This window comes from Scomber japonicus, chromosome 20 (assembly GCF_027409825.1).
Source record: "Scomber japonicus isolate fScoJap1 chromosome 20, fScoJap1.pri, whole genome shotgun sequence".
Lineage (NCBI taxonomy): Eukaryota > Metazoa > Chordata > Actinopteri > Scombriformes > Scombridae > Scomber > Scomber japonicus.
In genome coordinates this window covers 5,289,129-5,304,128 of record NC_070597.1, presented here as the reverse complement: position 1 = coordinate 5,304,128, position 15,000 = coordinate 5,289,129, and the positions used below count along the sequence as shown (strand labels likewise).

General features: G+C 43.9%; 1 protein-coding gene across 1 annotated transcript in view; it reads right to left on the bottom strand.

The window, feature by feature from the left end:
• Nucleotides 1-15,000, bottom strand: part of myo1d (myosin 1D) — a 67,033-nt gene that overhangs the window by 9,313 nt on the left and 42,720 nt on the right. The window lies entirely within an intron of this gene.

The following is a 15,000-nucleotide window of genomic DNA, read 5'->3' as shown; positions in this document are numbered from 1 at the left end:
AGTTGAGGCAGCTGCGGAGTTCAAGGGTGGCATGAAAAGGGGAAAGAGGTGCAAAGAGAGAGGATGAAAGGAGCACAGAGTGATGAAGAAGAAGAAGTATTGAAAGGTGTTACAGTTTGCCTCGGCCAACGTCTGCCCTTAACCCAGATAATATTTCTAGTGAAGACTTTAAAGGAAGTAAAGGTTTTAAACTTCCTGTTGTCCTCCTGTCTGTTTGACTGTTCCTTCTTTCCCCCTTCCTCCCTCCTCCCTTCCTTCTCTTTCTTTCTTTCTTTCCTCCATCCCCCTTTCTTCCTTCCTTTGTTCCTCCCTTCCTTCTTTTCTCCCTCCTTTCCTTCTCTTTCTTACATTCCTCTCTCTTTCCTCCCTTCCTTCTGTCCTTTTTTCCTCCCTCCTTCCTTCCTTCCTCCCTCCTTTCCTTCTCTTTCTTACCTTCCTCTCTCTTTCCTGCCTTCCTTCTGTCCTTCCTCCTTTCCTTCCTCTCTCATTCCTCTCTTCCTTCTTTCCTTCCTCCATCTCCGTTTCTTTCCTTACAAGAATCTGTCCTCCCTTCCTCCCTTCCTTCACACATTATCTCAGCTTTCTAAATCATAATTTTGTATAATTTCTGAGCTTTAGATCCTTTAAACAAGTTCTGAAGATTTTCATTTCTAAAGTAAACTAAATTAGAGGAGGAGCATTTTTTGTATTCTATTTTTGTTCATAAAAAAACAAAAAAAACATTAACACAGAGTTAATCCCTTTTTATTTTTTATGATGTAATCTCTTGAGAGAGATCTGACCAAATCTCCTCTCCTGTTCCTGAGTTACGTTGTTTAATAACAGCCAGTAAAGTGTTTCTATAGAGCATTATGGCCATTATGAAGTAGACCTTTGACCTTTAGTATATACGATGTCATCACTTAATTACTTTATCCTCCTATATATATGAAACTTTGTCATAATTACTGTTTGAAATCTTGAGTTATGGACCTTGACCTTTCATCACCAAAATCTAATCAGTTCAATCTCGAGTCCAAGTGGACATTCGTACCACGTGTGATGAAATTCCCTGCAGGCGTTGTTGAGGTATCGTGTTCACCAGAACGGGGGTCACAGCAACCCTGACCTTTGACCCCCCAAAAAAATCTAATCAGTTCACTATTGAGTGGAAGTGGATGTTTGTTCCCCTCGAGCCGTTCTCTAGAATAATAGGACGAACGGACAGACAAGACAACCCAAAAACACGACGCCTCGGGCCTCGGCTGTCAGTAGCACAGACGCAGAAAAACACAGAGAGGAATGAGAACAAGGAGAAGAGGAGGGTCCGAGCTATTTTAGGGGTGGAGGAGAACAGGATTACCTCTAGTCTCACTTCTGAGTCATGGCTTTATTATAGTGTACCTGGCTCAACCTCCGAGCTCTCTGCTACTGCTGAAATATAGATGAGTGTTGCAGGTAAGAGATGGGAAGAAGAGGGGGGAAGAAGGGGGGAAGAGGGGGTTTACTGCCTCACTCTGCAAGGCTGCCTTCCTATATATAAAAGAACAACCTCAGGAGTTTGCACAGGTGATCAAAGTTGGATGTGTCCTCACTTCTGACTATGATGTCAGTCTTTTTTGGACTCAGACTGCAGCTACAGCAGCTTCAGCGGCAGATACTGCAGCAGCTGAAATATTAACACTGAAATCCTGTTTTTATGAAGTCATTGTGTTGCTGATATATCTATAGTCTCTGCTGGACAGAAGTCACAGAGTCATAATTACTCTAATTTGAAGTAGTAATTATAACAGATTGTGATGTAGAGCATGCACAAAGAGGAAGTAGGAGCTTTATATATTGCATTGTTTCTGCATCAGCACACAACAGTAATGTAAAGTTGACAGAAATGAATCCAGACTTAATGTTCAGTATGATGGATTACACAGCTCAGATCAGCTTATAGATGAACAGAAACCAGTGGCTGCTGTTAAGAAACTATGTGTATATAAATATATTAAAACCCAGAATGATTAATAAGTAAATAGAGTAAAAGAAGCAACACTACAGCAGGTCTGCTCTGTTAATATGCTGATTTTTGTCCTTTTTTGTTATCTATATACTGTTATTATGTTGGATTGCTATGCTAAACTTGGTTAAAGGTCCATAACTTGAGATGAGTTTATGTAAAAATGCTCCCTGAAAGTCAAAAACGGCTTGTTTCAGACAGAGGCTGAACTGAGCAGCTGCATAAAGAGCCAATATAAGATGAATAAGGATTTCTTATAACTGTAAATCATGCAAAGATGTTCCAGGAGTAGAGCCTCAGATTATAAATATAGAGCTGGACAAATGTGCATGATACCTTTAAAAAACGCTGACAATACAATATGCATCAACTCTAGTCTTATTATTAGAGATTCTCATTTCTATTCTTGGCATTAAATCAATTATCAAGGAGATGGTAATGCAGGAGGGCAATTTTCCCAGCAGCAGTAGCAGCAGCAGGAGGGAGATATGCTTAGTTACCACGCAAGAAAGAAAAGATAAGAAAAAAAATAAAAACACAGAGCTAGACAGAGAAAATGTGAGAGCTGTGATAATGAAAAGTCTGTGCCAAGGAGGGAGGAAGGGAGGGAGGAAAGGAGGAAGGAAGGGAGGAATGACAGGAAGGAAGGAAGGAAGGGGGAAAGAAGGAAGGAAGGAAGGAAGGAAGGAAAGAAGGAGGGAGGGAGGAAAGAAGGAAGGAAGAGGAAGGAAGAGGAGGAAAGAAGGAAGGAAGGAAGGAAGGACGGCGGAAAGAAGGAAGGACCGGAAGGAAGGAAGGAAGGAAGGAAGGAAGGAACAAAGGTGGGAGGAAGGAAGGAAGGACGGGGGAAAGAAGGAAGGTAGGAGGGAGGGAGGAAAGAAGGAAGGAAGACAGGAAGGAAGGTAGGGGGAGGAAAGAAAGAGATAAGGAGGGAGGGAGGAAGAAGGAAGGAAGAACGGGGGAAAGAAGGAAGGAAGGAAGGAAGGAAGGTAGGTAGGAGGGAGGGAGGGAGGACAGAAGGAAGGAATGAAAGAAGGAAGGACGGACGGGGAAAGAAGGACAGAAGGACAGAAGGAAGGAAGAAAGGGGGCTGGACGAAGGAAAGAAAGAGAGAAGGGGGGAGGGAGGAAGGAATGAAGGAATGAAGGAAGGAAGGAAGGAAGGGAGGAAGTAACAGTCAAAACAGACGGAGACAATCTGAGAGCTGTGATAATGAAAAGTCTGTGCCAAGAGAACAATATGTAGAACAGGAAGCCAAGAAATACACAATACCAATCTAGGAAAAAAAGAAAAGAAAAGAAAAGGACGTGGACACACAAAAGACAACAACCCAAACACACACACACACACACACAAATAAAAAAATCTAGAAGCTGTCAGACACACAGACTGTGTTATTCCTGCTGGAGATGAAACCTGTCAGTCTGAGCTCAGATCTTCTGTTTCTGACCAACTACAGCTTCCTCACTTCCTCATCTTCCTCACATCAATATTTCAGCTGGTGAGACCACACTGAGATCAGGAGGGAAGATGGAGGGAAGAAGGAAGGAAGGAAGGAAGGAAGGAAGGAAGGTAGGGGGGAGGGAGGAAGGAAGGAAGGAAGGAAGGAGGAAGGGAGGAAGGTAGGGGGGGCGGAGGAAGGAAGGAAGGAAGGAAGGAAAGAAGGACAGAGGAAAGCAGGAAGGGAGGAAGGGAGGAAGTTAGGGGGGAGGAAAGAAAGAGAAGGAGGGAGGGAGGAAGGACGGAAGAAAGAAGGAAGGAAGGAAGGAAGGAAGGGAGGATGGAAGGGAGGAAGAAGGAAGGAAAGGAGGAAGAAGGAAGGAAGGAAGAAAGGAAGGAAGGACAAGGGAGGAAAGAAAGAGAAGGAGGGAGCGAGGAAGGACAGAGGAAGGAAGGAAGGAAGGGAGGGAGGAAGGAAGGAAGGAAGGGAGGAAGGACGGAGGAAGGAAGGAAGGAAGGAAGGTAGTAGGGAGGGAGGAAAGAAGGAAGAGAGGAAGGAAGCAAGGAAGGGAGGAAGGTAGGGGGGAGGAAAGACAAGAGAGAAGGAGGGAGGAAGGACAGAAGGAAGGAAGAAAGACAACAACCCAAACACACACACTGTGCTGGAGATGAAACCTGTCAGTCTGAGCTCAGATCTTCCTCACTTCCTCAGCTTCCTCACATCAATATTTCAGCTGGTGAGACCACACTGAAATCAGGAGGGAAGATGATGGAGGGAAGATTGGGAGGGAAGAGAGGAGAAAGTATGCTGCAGACGGAAACACGCTGTCTTTATGACGGATGGACGAGACAAGACGAGACGAGACGAGCTTTTATCCCAGAATCCTTTGCTGGGAGATCTCAGCTGGATCAGACACAATCCTTCCTGGACTGTGTGTGCTGTAAAACCCTCCATACTTTACTTTACTTTATTTCAGTCATTTCTAAACTTAAATAAACATTTTCTGACCTAAAAGGTGTTGCATTAGACTATCTTTACATTCATTTTGTGAATAGATCCCTTCATGGGTCAGTGATAAATAACAATTGGCAAGATAAGCAACTTAAAATATATTTAAAAAGTTTTAAAAGCAGCATCAGGTTTGTTAAAATGTACATTTAGTATTTTTATTGGTTTTATATCATTTGAAATGACGGAGGAAAGAAGGAAGGAAGGAAGGAAGGAAGGAAGGAAGGTAGGAGGGACGGAGGAAAGAAGGAAGGAAGGAAGGAAGGAAAGACAGGGGAAAGAAAGAAGGAAGGTAGGAGGGAGGGAGGGAGGGAGGAAGAAAGGAAGGAAGGAAGGAGGGTAGGAGGGAGGGAGGAAAGAAGGAAGGAAGGAAGGAAGGAAGGACAGGGGAAAGAAGGAAGGAATGTAGGAGGGAGGGAGGCAGGAAGGAAGAAAGGAAGGTAGGAGGGAGGGAAGGAGTGAGGGAGGAAGGGAGGAAGGAAGGAAGGAAGGAAGGAGGGAGGGAGGAAGGAAGTTAGGAGGGAGGGAGGGAGGAAGGAAGGTAGAAGGGAAGGTAAGAGGGAGGGAAGGAGGGAGGAAGGAAAGAAGGAAGGAAGGAAGGTAGGAGGGAAAGTAAGAGGGAGGGAGGAAAGAAGGAAGGAAGGAAGGTAGGAGGGAGGGAGGGAGGGAGGGAGGGAGGAAGGAAGGAAATAAGTAAGTAAGGAAAGAATGACAGAGGAAAGAAGGATGGGAAGAAAGTAGGGGAGGAAAGAAAGAGAGAAGGAGGGAGGGAGGAAGGAAGGAACAGTCAAAACAGACGGGGTCAATTTGACCCGGGAGGACGACAGGAAGTTTAATCATTCTTCGTTGGCTCCAAAAAACAATCACTTCAGTTTTTTATCTTTGTTGAATTGAAGACACTGAAACTGTCTCTTCCACATCATTGAAGTGTTGAACACTCACAGAGCTGTTATTGGGCTCTGAGTCCCTCTGAGACAGCGAGTTATGTAAATCTGTATATCATCTGCATAATTATGGTAACACATTTTGTTGTTTTCCATCATCGGAAAGCCAGTGGGAGTATGCAGATGTCCAAAAAACTAAAAGTGAATCCAGTAGTAGAGGATGAATGCTCTCTCTCTCTCTGTCTCTCTCTCTTTCTCTCTCTCTAAAAGTGAATCCAGTAGTAGAGGATGAATGCTCTCTCTCTCTCTGTCTCTCTCTCTTTCTCTCTCTCTAAAAGTGAATCCAGTAGTAGAGGATGAATGCTCTCTCTCTCTCTGTCTCTCTCTCTCTCTCTAAAAGTGAATCCAGTAGTAGAGGATGAATGCTCTCTCTCTTCTCTCCCTCTCTCTCTCTCTCTCTCTCAAACACTAAAAGTGAATCCAGTAGTACAGGATGAATGCTCTCTCTCTCTTCTCTCCCTCTCTCTCTCTGTCTCTCTCAAAAACTAAAAGTGAACCCAGTAGTACAGGATGAACTCTCTCTCTCTTCTCTCCCTCTCTCTCTCTCAAACACTAAAAGTGAATCCAGTAGTAGAGGATGAATGCTCTCTCTCTCTCGCTCTGTTTCTCTCTCTCTCCCTCCCTCCCTCCCTCTCCCTCTCTCTCTGTCTCTCTCTCTCTCCCTCCCTCCCTCCCTCTCTCTCTCTCAAACACTAAAAGTGAATCCAGTAGTAGAGGATGAATGCTCTCTCTCTCTCTCTCTGTCTCTCTCTCCCTCTCCCCCCCTCTCTTTTCTCTTTCTTTCTATATTTCTCTCTTCCTTTGCAGCCTCCCACTCAACTACAAGGATTTGCATTTAACACTAGACCTGACGCAGCATCTCTTTCCTCTCACTGTCACACACTTTCACCGTCTCACATGGCTGCATCACACTTCTCACGTGCTGCGTTCGAGAAAAGAAAGACGAACTTGAATTGCAGAGGAAAAAAAAAAAAAACACGAGACGAACATGAATCAGAAAGAAAGAAATGTCCATAAATTAAAAAGAATTGACACGAGGCAGCGTTACCACTTTGAATAGCTTCGGTTTGAACCCTTACATCCTGCTCAGGGTCACATTTTATATGAGAGCAATAAAAATATGTTTTTAGCCTTCCATAAAAAAAATTACAACTTTTTAAACTTCTTCTGTCCTTCCTTCCTCCCTCTTTCTTTCTTTCCTTCCCTCCTATCTTCCTTCCTCCCTTCCTTCCTCCCTCCTTCTCTCTTTCTTTCCTCCCCCTACCTTCTTCCCTTCCTTCTTTCCTGCCTTCCTCTTCTCCTTCATCCGTCCCTTCTACCTTCCTTCTTTCCTCCCTCCCTCCATCCCCCACCTTCCTCTTTTCCTTCCTCCCTCCCTTCTACCTTCTTTCCTCCATCCTTCCTTCCTTTATTTCCTTCTTTCCTTTCCTCTCTTCCTTCCTTCCTCCCTCCTCCTCTCTTTCCTCCCGTACCTTCCTTCCTTTCTCCCTCCCTTCTTCTCTTTCTTTCCTCCCCCCTACCCTCCTCCCTTCCTCCGTCCTTCTTTCCTTTCCTCCCTCCCTCCCTCCTTCTCTCTTTCTTTCCTCCATCTATCTTCCTCCCTTCCTTCTTTCCTGCCTTCCTCTTGTTGATGGAGGATTTAAGTGTGATAAAAAAACCCTGCATGAGTTGGCTTGGAGTGCAGCTCTTTATAATTAGCATGACTGTAGCTCAAGTTTTGCAGTTTTGCTGCAACTGCAGACGATGCATGAATAATAGAGAAATGCAGAGAGAGAGAAACAGAGAGAGAGAAAAGGAGGAGAGAAGCAGAAGTGAAGCAGCTTTGTGTGTTGATGCTTTTCTGAGATAGTTATAGCTGCAACATGATACAAGAAGCTTCAGAGCTTAGTGCTGAAAGAAAAGCTGGGAGGAAATATCTGAAGAGTGCAGAGACATCATATCAGTAAGAAGTCAAGGTTAACAAGTCACAACTCATTTCTCCTCCAGCTGATAGCGTCGCCTGCTTCCCTCTCATCTCAAGATAACACTAACACTCCTTCCTCCAAACTCTTCAAGGTAATTTACACCACGTTTTTTTTATATTTCTAATTCCTCCTTCCGAGCTTGCAAACATCACTTTTTTTATGTAGTGCTCGATAAAAACCATGGCAACGACAAAAGAATGAAATCTATAGAGGCAAAAAAAAGCAGGTTTAAAGCATTAATCTTCCTGTCGTCTGTTTTGACTGTTCTTTCTTTCCTCCCTTCCTTCCTTTCTCCCTCCCTTCCTTCCTTCTTTTGTCCGTCCTTTCTTCCTTCCTCCCTTCCATCCTTCCTTCTTTCCTTCCTTCTTCCTACCTTCCATCCTCCCTCCTACCTTCCTTCTTTAGTCCGTCCTTCCTCCCTCCCTTCCTACCTTCCTTCCTTCTTTAGTCCGTCCTTCCTCCCTTCCATCCTTCCTCCTTTCCATCCTTCTTCCTCCCTTCCATCCTTCCTCCTTTCCGTCCTTCTTCCTCCTTTCCATCCATCCTTCCTTCCTCCCTCCTTCCTTCTTTCCTCCCTCCCTCCTACCTTCCTTCCTTCCTTCTTTTGTCCGTCCTTCCTTCCTTCCCTCCTACCTTCTTTCCTTCTTTCATCCATCCTTCCTTTCCTTCCTCCCTTCCTCCCTTCCTCCCTTCCTCCTTTCCTTCCTTGACTCGAGGACAACAGGAGGGTTAGGGTAACTTACTAAGCTGTGACAGTGTGGCTAATTTAGGTTTTTGGATATCTCCTTTTTTTTGGTCATATTTTTTTATGCTTCCTTTTGCATGGTGCTTTCCTCTTTCTCAGTTGTTATCTTTTTCTTTTCCTCGCTACAGCAGAAGAAGAAGAAAGAAGAAGAAGAGCTGTACTCACACAACGGAAGAGATTACTAAGTAGGTCATTTAAAAAAAACCACGGGGGTGAAAATGCACCGGCAGCAAAAAACGGTATTCATTAAAAAATATGTATAGAGAGGAGAGGAGAAGAAAGGAGGGGGAGAAGAAAAGAGAGTGAGAAGGAGAGAAGGAAGAAAAGAGGAGTTCAGAGGTGAAGCTGCTAAAGAGAGGCTTAACATTAAAACGGGGGCATGAGTCGTACTCCAGGTCATGAAGAAGAAGAAGGAGAAGAAGGAGAAGAAGGAGGAGGAGGAAGAGGAGGAGGAGGAGAATGATAAGGAGAAGGTGAATAAGGAGAAGAAGAAGAAGGAGGAGGAGGAGGAGGAGGAGGAGGAGGAGGAGGAGGAGGAGGAGAAGGATAAGAAGAGGGTGAATAAGGAGAAGAAGGAGGAGGAGGAGGAGAAGGATAAGAAGAAGGTGAATAAGGAGAAGAAGAAGGAGGAGGAGGGAGAGGAGGAAGAGGAGGAGAAGGATCAGAAGAAGGAGAATAAGGAGAAGAAGAAGGAGGAGGAGGAGGAAGAGGAGGAGGAGGAGAAGGATAAGAAGAAGGTGAATAAGGAGAAGAAGAAGAAGAAGGAGGAGGAGGAAGAGGAGGAGAAGGATCAGAAGAAGGTGAATAAGGAGAAGAAGAAGGAGGAGGAGGAGGAAGAGGAGGAGGAGGAAGAGGAGGAGGAGGAGGAGGAGGAGGATAAGAAGAAGGTGAATAAGGAGAAGGAGGAGGAAGAGAAGAAGAAGAAGTAGAAGTAGAAGGAGTAGAAGAAGAAGGAGAAGGAGAAGAAGAAGGAGGAGAAAAAGAAGAAGAAGAAGAAGGAGAAGAAGAAAAAGGAGAAGAAGGAGAAGAAGAAGAACAAGTAGAAGGAGGAGAAAGAGAAGGAGAAGCAGAAGAAGAAGGAGAAGAAAAAAATAGCCATCAGATTACACTGTAAACCTTCATCATCATCATCATCATCATCATCATCACACTCTTCCTCCATCTTATATCTTTGTGCCAATACGACTAATAATCGTCCCATAAGACACATTACACTTTACAATATTGGGAGACTCCCATGAGGCTGCATTTTAAAGGCAGGATCACACACACACACACACACACACACACACACACACACACACACACACACACACACACACACACACACACACACACACGTCTTGTTAATATGCTAAGCGAGTGCATTTTCTGGCTTCTTTATGCACAGTAAGCGAGATGTGAGATGTGAGGTGCTGCAGTGAGGGAGTAACAGCACCTCGGGGTGCTTGATGTGTCTGGAATTAAACGCTGCTCTGTGAGCTTTTATAAGAGTCAGTGATGGTTTTATTGTGTCCATGTGGTGTAATCAAATTTAAAAGGTTAAAATATGAAAATAAATGTATGTATAACTTGCACACATTCTTTTTTTGTGGACCCAGCATCAAATTTCTGCTTTTAATCCATTTAGAGAGAATATATTAGAGGATTATGGTAAAAATGTCTAAGTGGTGTAACCATAAAAACGTTGTACCAAATAATTCAATGTGCTTAACCTTCCTGTCGTCCTCCCGGGTCAAATTGACCCTGTCTGTTTTGACTGTTCCTTCTTTCCTCCCTTCTGTCCTTCCTCCCTTCCTTTCCTTCCTTTATTCTTTTCTCCCTTCCTTCCTTGTCTCTTTCTTTCCTCCCCCCCTACCTTCCTCCCTCCCTTCCTCTTTTCCTTTCTCCCTCCCTCCCTCCTACCTTCCTTCATTCCTTTCCTCCCTTCCTTCCTACCCCCTTCCTTCCTTCCCTCCTTCCTTCCTCCCTTCTTCCTTCCTTCCCTCTTTCTTTCCATTCCTTCCTCCCTCCTTTCCTTCCTTCTTCCTCCCTTCCTTCCTTCCTTCACTCGAGGACAACAGGAAGCTTAAAAACAGGAGCATTCAGTCTTACTTTTGGTAAAAAATGGTGCAAATGACATTTCAAATTTAATAACATTTACGTTATTTTGTGGTTACACCATTTGACATTCAGTCTTACTTTTGGTAAAACAACTAAAATATTAAAATCAGGAACCATTTACATCCTTTTAAATGAAGTAATTATTAGTATAAGTCCACTTAAATACACTGTAGGTGGATAAAATATTTAATATATATCATTTTTTTGTGGTTACACCATTTGACATTTTAAGGAGCATTCAGTCTTTTGATAAAAAAATGGAACAAATGTAATTTTAAAATTACATAAAACCAACTAAACAAACCTGATGCTGCTTTTAAAACTATTTTAAATCATATTTTTGAGTTGCTTGAATCCTTATTTATTACTCATCCATATTTATCTCATAGTATTTTATTTTATTTCATTAGCTCAAATCTCTAATAATAGACAAACAAGTTGCTTTTTATAACAAGTGATTCAGCTACAGTTGTGTTATCTAATGAAAATGATAAAGGAGGAGGGTTTTTTTTCGGGTGGAGAGCAAATGAAAACAAACCTGATGCTGCTTTTAACCCTCCTATTGTCCTCAAATCAAGGAAGGAAGGGAGGGAGGAAGGATGGAAGGAAGGAAAGAAAGGAGGGAGGAAGGAAGGCAGGAAGCAAGGAAGGAAGGAGGGAGGAAAGAAGGAAGGAAGGAGGGAGGAAAGAAGGAAGGAGGGGAGGAAGGAAGGAAGGAAGGAAGGGAGGGAGGAAGGATGGCAGGAAGGAAGGAAGGAAGGAAGGAGGGAGGAAGGAAGGAAGGAAGGAAGGAAAGAAGGAAGGAGGGGAGGAAGGCGGGAGGAAGGAAGGAAGGAAAGGAGGGAGGAAGGAAGGGAGGAAAGGAAGGAAGGACGGAGGAAATAAGGAAGGGAGGGAAGGAAAGAAGGAAAGGAAGGAAGGAGGGAGGAAAGAAGGAAGGAAGGAAGGAGGGAGGAAAGAAGGAAGGAGGGAGGGAGGGAGAAAGGAAGGGAGGATGGAGGAAAGAAGGAAAGAAGGAAGGAGGGAGGGAGAGAGAAAAGAAGGGAGGACGGAAGGACAGAGGAAATAAGGAAGGGAGGGAAGGAAAGAAGGAAGGACAGAAGGAAGGAAGAAAGGGGGATGGAGGAAAGAAAGAAAGAAAGAGAGAGCAGATGAAAAACGGATTCTTGACTGCTGCTGTGAATCAGATGATGAGAGCTATACACGGCCATTATAAAGCTAATCCTCCCAAAATCTATGTGTGTGTGTGTGTGTGTGGTGTGTGTGTGTGTGTGTGTGTGTGTGTGTGTGTGTGTGTGTGTGTGTGTGGGCGGGGGGGGGTTTATAATCCTGTGAATGAATGTGTGGAAGTGTGTTTGAGCTGCGTGTGGTTTGACAAGGTTATTTATACACAATTTAAAGGGCTATTACAATCAAATTTTAAAACTATATCAAATTTTTAAGGTGATATTTGATTATTGATTCATGTGTTTGACTGTTGATTATTGTTATTAGTGTATTTCAGTGATTTTATGTGTTTAATACCTAACTTCCTTTTAGATAATAGAGGTTTAAGATCTTTTTCCATATCTTCTGTGATTCATATGATGAAAAAAATTAAAGTGGAATGGGTTAAAATCTCTTTAATAAGTCTGCAAATAATTATGATTTTGATTATCAAGTCATATGTTATTTGTTTTTTTGTCCCAAATAACATCTTACAACCCCAAGTTATTCAGTTTACTATCAAAGAGGATTAAAATAAGCAGAAATATTCACATTGGAGAAGTTGGAACAAGCTAATTTAGACACTAATTGATTAATTAATTACCTTTTTTAGTGTTTTATTCAGTTAAGATACTATCATTGAGGTTGAGACTCATGTTTTTACACCCTGAGGAGGAACAGAAGATGGATTTGGACGGCAACATGTGTGGCTGACCGCTGCTAAGTCTTCCACTGAGCATCTGGAGACCCCCCCCCCCCTTTCTCCTCCTCCTCCTCCTCCTCCTCTTTTTATTCCCTTAAGAGAACGAATGAATGACAGCTATCAATAACTTCTACTCTTACAAGCTGTTCAGAGGAGGGCCGCTATAGTCACAGATGCTTCGGTTAACCCTCCTGTTGTTCTCCAGTCAAGGAAGGAAGGGAGGAAGGAAGGGAGGAAGGAGGGAAGGAAGGAAGGACGGGAGGGAGGAAGGAGGGAAGGAAGGAAGGACGGGAGGGAGGGAGAAGGAAGGAAAGGAGGGAGGGAGGGAGGAGGGAAGGAAGGAAAGAAAGGAGGGAGGGAGAAAGGAGGGAGGAAGGAAGGAAAAAAAGGGAGGAAGGGAGGGAGGAAGGAAGGAGGGAAGGAAGGGAGGGAGGGAGGGAGAAAGGAAAAGAAGAAGGGAGGAAGGGAGGAAAAGAGGAACAGTCAAAACAGATGGGGTCAATTTGACTCGGAAGGACGACACAAAGGTTAAACAACAAAAAAAAAAAAAAAAAAGGGGAAGGGGACATCATCTCACCTTTTTTTTTTTTTTAAGTGTTTAAGGAGACGAGGATACAGCACGGCACCGGAAACATACAAAGCAAAGCAAAAAGGCCTTCGTCGTCTCTGGGGGAAACTGTAGCTGCTCCACAGATGGTGAAAGGCTACCTCACACTGCAGAGCCATTATAGCTGAGCAGCAGGAGGGTTAAACAAGTGTGTGTGTGTGTGTGTGTGTATGTGTGTGTGTGTGTGTGTGTGTGTGTGTGTGTGTGTGTGTGTGTGTGTGTGTGTGTGTGGGAGGTCGCTTTTCATTGTTCTTTTCTCTACTGTGTGAAAAAGCATTGAGTGAGCTAAACATTACTCACTGATCAGCTGCATCTTTTTTTTTGTGGCCTTTTTCTTCCTCCCTGTCTTAAAGCTCAGCGGAGTCGACTTAAAACACATTAGGGCAGAGGAGTCAAACTCATTTTCATTCAAGGGTCACATACAGACCAATTTAATCTCATGTGGGCCGGATCATTAAAAAGATGGAGGGAAAGAAGGAAGGAAGGAAGGAAATAAGGAAATAAGAAGGGATGGAAGGAAAGACAGGAGGAAGGAGGGAGGGAAGAAAGGTAGGAAAGAGAGATAGTGAAGGACGGACAGACAGAAGGAAGGAAGAACAGAAGGAAGTAAGGAAGGAAGGACAGAAGGAAGGAAGAACAGAAGGCAGTAAGGAAGGAAGGACAGATTGAAGGAAGGACAGAAGGAAGGAAGGACAGATGGAAGGAAGGACAGAAGGAAGAATGGAAGGAAGGACAGATTGAAGGAAGGAAGAAAGGACAGATGGAAGGAAGGACAGAAGGAAGAAAGGAAGGAAGGGCAGATGGAAGGAAGACAGAAGGAAGAAAGGACAGAAGGAAGGAAGGACAGATGGAAGGAAGGAAAGAAGAAAGAAAGGAAGGAAGGACAGATTGAAGGAAGGACAGAAGGAAGAAAGGAAGGACAGACAGACAGAAGGAAGGAAAGAAGGAAGAAAGGAAGGAAGGACAGATTGAAGGAAGGACAGAAGGAAGAAAGGAAGGAAGGACAGATTGAAGGAAGGACAGATTGAAGGAAGGAAGAAAGGACAGATTGAAGGAAGGAGAGAAGGAAGAAAGGAAGGAAGGACAGATTGAAGAAAGGAAGGAAGGACAGATTGAAGAAAGGAAGGAAAAGCAGATGGAAGGAAGGACAGAAGGAAGGACAGATTGAAGGAAGGAAGAAAGGACAGATTGAAGGAAGGACAAAAGGAAGCACAGATGGAAGGAAGGACAGAAGGAAGAAAGGAAGGAAGGACAGATTGAAGGAAGGACAGAAGGAAGAATGGAAGGAAGGACAGATGGAAGGAAGGACAGAAGGAAGAATGGAAGGAAGGACAGATGGAAGGAAGGACAGAAGGAAGTAAGGAAGGAAGGACAGATTGAAGGAAGAACAGAAGGAAGAAAGGGAGGAAGGACAGATTGAAGGAAGGAAGGAAGGACAGATTGAAGGAAGGAAGGACAGATTGAAGGAAGGAAAAGAGCACTCAATGGCAAATGGGCCGGATTGCACCACTCGGCGGGCCGTATCTGGCCCGCGGACCGCATGTTTGACACCCCTGCATTAGAACAGCTGCATCTTTTTTCTTTTTTCTTTTTGTGTGTCCTTTTTCTTCCTCCTGTCTTAAAGCTCAGCGGAGTCGTAGATCAATCAATGAGACGAGTCCAAACAGAGAAAAGAAGAGACATGCCGGACCTCAATTGGTTGCTCATTATTGAACGGTCTCTCAAGTGGCTATACGCCTCCGATTCTGTTCATTAAAGGAGATCAATACATCAATCACAAGGTTCATCTGTTTTCATCTGCTGACATGAAGCTGATTGGAGAAGCGGAGAAGGAAGGTTGAAGATGAGTCACAGTCAGAAAGAGAAAGAGAGGAAAGAGAGAGAGAGAGAGAGAGAGAGAGAGAGAGAGAGAGAGAGAGACAGAGACAGAGACAGAGACAGAGAGAGAGAGAGAGAGAGAGAGAGAGAGAGAGAGAGAGAGAGAGACAGAGACAGAGACAGAGACAGAGAGAGAGAGAGAGAGAGAGAAGAGAGATGAAGAAGTTGTTAAACAGAGAGACGCTGGTGGCAGATTTGTGCTCATATTAGTTTGAAAGTGAGTCACGATGGAGATCAATTAAAAAGCTTTTCATCATCAATGACGCACACCGCTTTCACACACTGCTAGAGGAACTTAATGAACCTACAGTATGAATATCCTACTGTGTGATTTGCAGGTACGGGTCGGACCACACGACTAAGATGCAACGCTTAAGCTACTTTTAAGACGTAAAAATGCATTTTTAGTGACAC